This window comes from Odocoileus virginianus, chromosome 27, assembly GCF_023699985.2.
Source record: "Odocoileus virginianus isolate 20LAN1187 ecotype Illinois chromosome 27, Ovbor_1.2, whole genome shotgun sequence".
Taxonomy (NCBI): domain Eukaryota; kingdom Metazoa; phylum Chordata; class Mammalia; order Artiodactyla; family Cervidae; genus Odocoileus; species Odocoileus virginianus.
In genome coordinates, this window is record NC_069700.1 from 718534 (window position 1) to 726867 (window position 8334).

At 51.5% G+C, this 8334-nt stretch overlaps 1 long non-coding RNA gene across 1 annotated transcript; it reads left to right on the forward strand.

Moving 5' to 3' along the window:
• The first annotated feature begins 965 nt into the window (after positions 1 to 965).
• On the forward strand, positions 966 to 1794 carry LOC110126851 (uncharacterized). Its single transcript, XR_002310558.2, has 3 exons — positions 966 to 1062; positions 1264 to 1426; positions 1686 to 1794. It is a non-coding gene; the product is annotated as an uncharacterized lncRNA (long non-coding RNA).
• Positions 1795 to 8334: the final 6540 nt, after the last annotated feature.

The following is an 8334-nucleotide window of genomic DNA, read 5'->3' on the forward strand; positions in this document are numbered from 1 at the left end:
TGCAGCTGTTGGTGTAGCCTCCTGAAGTGATGCTTATGCTTTAGACAGGGGAGGGTGAAGAGATACGGGTGGGGGACCCTCTGTGCTTGGTAGAAAGTAGAACGCCTTTCCGCCCTCCTTCCCTGACCCGCTGCTCAGAAGGGACCCAGTGAATATTGTCACTTTGCCCAGCCTCCATCATAAGTGGGAGCCCCCGTGTGCTCCCCTGGGTCCTGGAAACATCCAGCCTCCACCGGGGGGAGCCCCTGTGGGGACCCCGGGTCCTGGTCTTCCTCGTCCTCACTGGTACATGCTGGGCTCTCATTACATGAGGGTCTCTGCAAAACCCACGGCTCCCCGTCCTCCCTTCCTGCCTCAGCAGTGCTCCCCCGTGCAGCTCCTCCCGGGACCCAGGTGGTGACCCAAGGCTGCCTACACAGCTGCTACCCTCCAGCCAGGGGTTCTGGCCGACTGTCCCTTCCCGCGTCCACCTGCTTCTCTCCCGCGTCCACCTGCTGCTCTGTGACATCTGGTGGCCGGAAGCCAGGAGCCCTCTCTCCACGGCCGTCTGCTTGGGGATCTCTCTCCCGTTACGTCGGGGATGAGCACAGCGCTGGATTTGAGCCAAGCACCTACTCAGTGAGGAACCACCACGGCCAGTCTCCCCCGAGGACTCCAGCACCTGCTCGTCAGCATCCTCCAGAGCGGTCAGCCCTTCAAGCACAGAGACGTCCTCAGAGCAGCTTCAGGAGACGGGCCGACCCCTCGCCCATCATCACGCCTCCACACCCTCTTCAGCTTTCAAGTCGCTGCCGGTTCCACAAGCTGCGATTCTCATCCACGAATATTTAGGCTCCGAGACTCAGAACATCCGCTGAGCCACAGCTGGGAGCTGGCCGTGCAGGCATCTGTTCAGCTCTCTGAATCCACTGCCCTGCGTCTGGCTTCCCACTCCGGTCACCTGACCTTGACCTGAGTGATTTCAGAGCTGCCGGTGGGACTCCAGCAGGAAGTGGGGCCTCCGAGGGGGAAAGAGGCTCAGCTTCAGAAAGCCGCTGGGGTCATGGCACAGGCGCCCCAAAGGTGAGTCTCTGTCCCTCCTGGCACATGCTCCCCCACCCCGTCCCCGCGGCAGCAGGAGCGCGTGCCTGGCCCCGTGGCCCACCACCGCGGGAGGCAGGACGGGTCACCGTGACTGTGCTGCCAGACAAGGAGCTGGCGTGTGCCTGGGGCCTGGCACGCACCCTGCCACTCACTCACGTCAGCTCTCCTCTGGGTCTGCAGATCTGCGAGTCAAATGAGAAGACACTGCTCTTCTGTTCCTCTTCCTGTAACCGCTCTTTCTGTTGGGTTCTTTTTTGTGGAAAGCAAAGTTACGAGAAGAGAGCCAAATGCAGTAACGCCCTGGGCTGAATTGTAAGCCCGAGAAATGTGAGCAGAGTTAAAGGTATGTGCAGCCGTCTCTGTGACGCTGAGTCAGTTACTAACCTGCTCTGGACCTGAGTCTGCTCACAAGATCCCACTGAGCTGTTGTCAGGAATCTCTCCTGGGTGCGTTTTCCTTGCCTTGCGTGGTTCTCTGAGCCCACTTACAGTAAGTGTGTCAGTACCCTCAAGGCACCGGGTGATGCCGTCCTACTTGCGGCAGGTGGTACTGTGGTGTGGCCCGCCGGGAGCCGAGGCTACTACTACATTCTGTACTTCCAGGAAGCCGAGGGGAGATGCAGATTTCTGCTGCTGGACGAGCCCCCCCCTCGTCCAGCGGGGCAGGTCCAGCAGGCCCACGTGCAGCTGCCTGGCGGCGAGTCCCTGGCTTTGCCCGGTGAGACACCAGTGCCCTTTGGAAAAACTCCCAGAGCTGTTTTTCTGTCTCTGCTCTCCAGCATGAGGGCAGAAGAGGCGGCTGGATTTCATCCCTCAGCAATCAACAAAAGTGAGGCAAATGAGAGTGACTTCCAGAAAGAAAAAATACTCCTGCTTTCCAGGGAGACTCATGATTCGGGACACGACATGGCGTTTGCCGTTCGACTGTCTACTTTCTGAATTCACGCGCCACGAGTGGGGAAGAGGCAAGGGTGCAGGCAGGAGGGGGGAGCGAAACCCTAGAACACAGCACGCATGGAACAGGGGACGCAGGTCCCAGGGCCCACCCTGAGCGAAGTGACACCTGCTGCAGGCAGCCAAGGCAGCCACGCCGTCAACACACGCCTTGTGAAGTGCGCGTGTCATTTCGTTCCTTCCAGACCGGCACGCTTTCAGTTTAGGATGGGGGTGGGAGGGGAGGGTGGGCACAAGACGGCCCCGGGGTTTCTCAGATTCCGCACCCCTCTCCCTCTCCCCTCGCCTCTTCCCAGAGTCCCCTGCCTCCTGGCTGAGAAGAGTTGCCCTTTATAAGGATGGTCTCCCAAAGACAGCCCTGGGCACGCTCAGGCTATTAATGGATCAGAGACAGAAAATGAAATCCCGCTATTTCCTGCCAATCAAATTCTTCCCCGGGCCAGAACCTGAGCCCAGGTGAGGGAGTCTTAGCCCCAGCTCACAGGGCTCCCCAGCCTTCGTAGGTCTGATCTTTTACATTTAATTAAAAGAAATCATTTAAGCTTACAGGCAACATTAAGTCCTTGGTAGCCGGGGAGACCGTAGGTCATGGATAATTGATATCCAGCGAAAATCCCCAAACCTCATTCGCATCAGTAATCCCAATGCCGCCTTACTCCGGCCAAACACGCTCTCACCGGAGCTGCTAATCATGCTGCCCCCTTCCCCGCCGCCCCCCTTCCCTGCCGCCCCCCTTCCCCGCTGCCCCCACTTCCCCTGCCTCCGCTCACCTCCCAGTGGAAGCGTGAAGTACTGCACAGGCCTGCCGGCCGACCACCAACCACGGAAGCAGAAAACCTTATAACTGAGCCTCTGCATGCACGCGCCCCATTTCCCACACAGCGAACACCCCAGATCCAAGTCTTAGAACCTCCAAATTAGTGCTTGAGGAGTACTGCAAAGACAGGTGTGCTATAAACAGGTTTTTGCTTCCTAATCAGACTCACCATGAGATTCTTTAGGCCAATGGGTATTAATTTCTATAAGTTCTCAGATTCTTTCGAGAAATTAAAGAACTATACAGATCCATCGCCCCCCAAATCGTGTTCACACGTATATACATCAAATTTCACTTACAATAGTGTGGGTTTCACAGGAGTGGGCAGCTTGTAGATATTAGCTCTAATGTGAAGAATAAATAAGGTGTGAAAGCAACCTATGTGTCCAAGGAGAGAAGGATGGGTAAAGAAGGGGCGGTGTGCATAGACATAGACGGAGACAATGGAATACTACTCAGCCACAAAAAACAGCAGCATTTTGCTATTTGCAGCACCATGGATAGACCTGGAGGGTATTGTGCTAAGTGAAATAAGTCAGAGAAAGACAAATACTGCATGATTTCACATATACGTGGAATCTAAAAAACAGCAGACTAGTGAATTTGAGGGAAGAAAAGCAGCAGTCTCACGGATATAGAGAACAAATGGGTGGTTACTAGTGGGGAGGGGGAGGGTCAGTGTGAGGGTGGGGGTTTAAGAGGTCCAAACTGTCGGTCATAAGACAGACGCAAGGATGTACTGCACAACACAGGGAATATAGCCAATATTTTGTAATAGCTGTAAGTGGAAAGCAACATTTGAGAACTGCCTTAAAAATTTAGAAAGAACACACAGACATGATCTTTTTCTTTTATTATCTTGCAACTTACAGGAAAGAAGAGTGTGCCATGTAAGACTAGCTGTGTTGAAGGCTGCAGTGATAGCGACCCAAGAGGGACTTGGTGGTCCAGTGGGACTCTGCCTGCCGACGCAGGGGACACGGGTTCGATCCCGTCTGGCAACGAGGACCCACGTGCTGTGGATGCAGCTTAGCCTGGGTGCCACCACTACCGAGCGTGGAGAGCTGGCACTCCGCGGCAAATACCCAGCACAGCCGAAAATAAAAATAAATTAATTAAAAAAAATTTTCAAGTGCACCGATAAAACACATATGTGCTTAGTCGCTCTTCGCAACCCCGTGGACTGTGGCCCACCAGGCGCCTCTGTCCGTGGGGATTCTCCAGGCAAGGCTACTGGGTCGAGTTGCCATGCCCTCCCCCAATAAGAGATGGAAACACATACACAATTTAATTACGTGTGTTTTATCAGGTAGAATGGACAAGGATTTACCAGATCTGTTTGGGTTACTTTAAAAACTACTCTTCAATATCCCTATAAAGATTACTTCAGAGTCTATAATAAATCTGTTATTAATATCTAAAATCTATTGGCAGCCACTGTGCAGCTACACACGAGGGCAGAGCAGGGATCAATTATTTCTGACAAGAACAGGGTTGTCCAGAATGACATCACAGAGAAAGTGACATTTAAATGGAGCCCTGAGTATAATTTGAAAAGAACTTCAATAGGCGGAAGGACATGACATTAACATGTTAGGAATCGAGACCAACGGAAGGTGAACCAGTAATAAATATCCTGCCTCTCTGGAACTGAAAGTCATTGGCATTTATCAAAATTTAGAAGCATGTCAAATGCATAGGTGATGTCTATTTGAAAGCCATTTTCTCCTGCCTTTCCTCATTTCCTCATAATTTCACTGCAGGAATGTGATCCCTACACAAAGAGTCCTCACAAACTCCACCTGAAATGTTTCGTTGGCGGCACTCCAGGCCTCGGGCACAGGAGGCTTCTCCTTCTCCTATGGCAGGAGATTGAAAGGAAGTGCCAGGTCGACAAAAATGCACATGTGGAAATTGCCAGATGGGACCCCAGGCCGGGGAGAGAGGTGCCAAAGGAAAGTGCAGTTTTAGGGGAGATGGTTCCACAGTCGGGAGGGCCATGGATGGAGAATTTCACTTTGCAAAAGCTGATATCAAGCGAATCCAGCCTTCACAGTGCTTTGCAGTGAGTGGCCTTAGAGGCTGCCCAGGTGGTGTTAGTGGTAGAGAAGCCACCTGCCAATTCAGGAGACGCTGATTCAGTCTCTGGGTCGCAGAAATCCCCTGGCATGGGGAACGGCAACCCGCTCCAGTATTCTTGCCTGAGAAATCCCATGGACAGATGAGCCTGGTGGGCTGCAGTCCATGGGGCCGCAAGCTTTGCAAAAATGTTTTCTAGGATAATTGAAAGCTCCATCTGTAAGGGGCTTCCCGGGTGGCAAAAGTGATAAAGAACCCTCCTGTCAACGCAGGAGACATAAGAGACCTGGGTTCGATTCCTGGGTCGGGAAGATCCCCTGCAGGAGGGCATGGCAAATCCGCTTCAGTGTTCTTGCCTGGAGAATCCCCGTGGACGGTGGAGCCTGGTGGGCTGCAGTCCAGAGGGCGGCCAAGAGTCAGGCGTAACTGAAGCGACGGAGCACCCACCACATCTGAAAGGCAGCCCCGGAGTAAAACGCCTTCTCTTGCTCTTAACAATGGGAACTGGAGTTAGTTGGTCCTCTGCCTCTTTTTAAATCAAATTTTATTATGAATCTTTAGACCAGGTGTTTAAAAAAGTTAGATCTGTTTTAAATTAGAGCTGCTTTTGTTCCCACGAAAATCTAAGAGGAGACTCCTGTAAAGTGGGGAGCCGCTCTGGTAAAAGCGGAGCCGGGGCGGACGGGGCAGCCTTCCTCCTGCTCGTGGGCCGGGGAGCAGTGGTGTGGTGTCACCTCGGGGCCGGTGAGGACCGCAGCATCTCAGCCCTGCTGAGCCAGGGCCTACAGATCCTGGCGATACAAACACACGTGAAAGCTTGAGAAGCTCTGCTCTAAGGAAATTTCAGCCTTGCGTGATGTTTGCCCATGCAAAAGATGAACCGGAGGTGGAGGCTCTTTTCACTTAGAGGTGGAAATAAATTCCGGGTGACATTATTTTCTCTGGCAGTTTATGAAGCCGGGAGAGACCCCATGATGGATCATCCCTGCCAGAGACGCGGGCAGACTAGGTCCCTGAACAGCCCTCAGGCCCGGCTGACCTTCCCAGGAGTCACAGCATCTTGACTCTTGACGCTGGCCCTTCAGCTCTGCTGCTGGTCTCTGCCTTGGGGCTCCCATCTTCCCCACTGAAATCACTGAGCTCATTTCAGAAACAATAATCTTCTACCCACCCCTCAACCCACAGTGGGCAGCCACTGTGGTCCCTTTAAAGATGCTGGCATCCTAGCACTGATGTATTTTTCTGGGTCATCTTGGGGATGAAGATGAGTGGACAGATTAATACATTCACTCCAATCCTCCCACCTCCCTGTGTTTGTATGTCTCTTTTAACCATATCTAAGAGTTTCTGGTATCTTCATTTAATGTCATGCAAGTTACTCACATTTCAGTCAGCTCAACGAGCAAACAGACCACCCCCAGTTATTCAAGGATAAAAAAACTTCGAGCCAGTGTATCCATGCTGATAAATTTCCTCCCCAAGTCATCGCAGAGGACCTGTGAGCTTGGAGTCTGCAGAACTAAGACAGTCCTAGACAACCCAAGATTCCTACTTGATCCATATGAAAGCAAACAGACAAATAAGCAACAGAGCGTCTTGGCCTGGTGACTGGAGGCTGCTAGACTGATCCCGAGCGTTCCGGTCACTGTCACGGAGTCACAGCCACTCACCGCCCCAGGGTCAGTTCAGAGACACAAAATGAGGGGATGCAGCATTTTTGTAGCAAGATGGTGCAGTGACAGCCCAGTGCATGGGACTCATCTGCCCTCTGTCCTCAGAGCCTGTCCTCGGAGCCTGGCTCCAAGATAACGTGAATGCTCAGGGCGTGGGAATGCCTCTGAGGTTTACCGGATGGAGGGGCCCCTGATGAAGCTTACCAAATAAAAAATGTTTCCGATCAAACTGTCCCCTGTGAACTCAATGGAAGGTCATGTGTGATTATTGTCCTAGTTCCTAAACTGCACATTCACATTCAGAACAGACATGTTTGGGGACCCCCACGTTGTCTTCCTGACCTGTAAAGTGAGGGTTATGTAAGGAAGCCCCAGGTGGGGACCTATGGAAATACCCTTCCCAGTTAAACAGTCAGTCAAGGGCAATATATCATCCAAGGGGAAATTTCAAAGAAGGTGACTCTCGAATGGTGTAGGATTAAGGATTCCGATCATACCCTGTTCTCACTCAGCCTTGGCCTGTGTAGAAGACAGGCTAGTGGGCCATTGTAAAATCAACCAAACGGGGATGCCAATTGCACATGTCCCTCCAGGGATACAGACTGTTGACTGTTAACATCAGTATACCTGTGAGAGCCTGGTGAACAGCTATTGATCCAGAAAACTCTCCTTCCTCTTTTCTCATAAGCAGAGGACCCCAAACCCATTTTTATTTCACCTGGCAAGGATGGCAGTACACGTCAATCATCCCATCTCTAGTGATTGTATGTGTTTTTTGATAATTAAATTTATTTTAATTGAAGGATAATTCCTCTACAATATGTGTTGGTTTCTGCCAAACATCAAGATGAAGCGGTCATAGGTATACCTATGTCCCCTCTCTTGAACCTCTGTCCCACTTCCTTCCCCATCCCACCCCTCTAGGTTGTTACAGATCCCCAGTTTGAGTTCCCTGCGTCACACAGCAAATATGTCTGTTTTAACCATATCTAAAGAATTTTTGGCATCTTCAGTTCATTTCATGCAAGCCACCTAAATTTTAGTCAACCTGACAGGCAAACAGAATCATGCCTAACTAATGAAGAATAAGAAAAGAAACCTCAAGCAAGCACGTGTGCTCAGTCGTTCAGTCGTGGCGGACTCTTTGCAGCCCCATGGACAATAGTCCATCAGGTTCTCCTGTCCATCGAATTTCTCAGGCAAGAATTCTGGGGTGGGTTGCCACTTCCTACTCCAGGGGATCTTCCCGACCCAGAGATTGAACTGACATCTCTTGCATCGGCAGGCAGATTCATTACCACTTGGTGCATTGATAAATTTCATCCCAAAATTACTGCAAAGGATGGCCTTACTCAAGACAGCACCAGCTCTAGGCCCCTGTGTTTTGTTTAGTCTGCAGACCATCTCACCCCTGATGCACCGTATTACACTTATAGCACCGATAGGAGTGACTAGTGAGCAGGAGGTGGTAAATCCCTGGATACCTCGATGCGATACAGGTGCACTGGGATGGGAGATAAGCGCCTTAAGGACATTAGAGTGTGGGGCTTCCATAAAGTTCCTGATGTCTGGGGTAGCAATGTGGGGCATGATGAAGATGCTCTTTGAAATTAAATACAAGTTCTGTGCCTGGCACCGCCATGATGAATAATAAGGTGCAAAGCCGGATGAGTGTCTTTGTATCATGGAGACAACTCACTCCAGATACGGCTGCACTGACCCAGGTTAT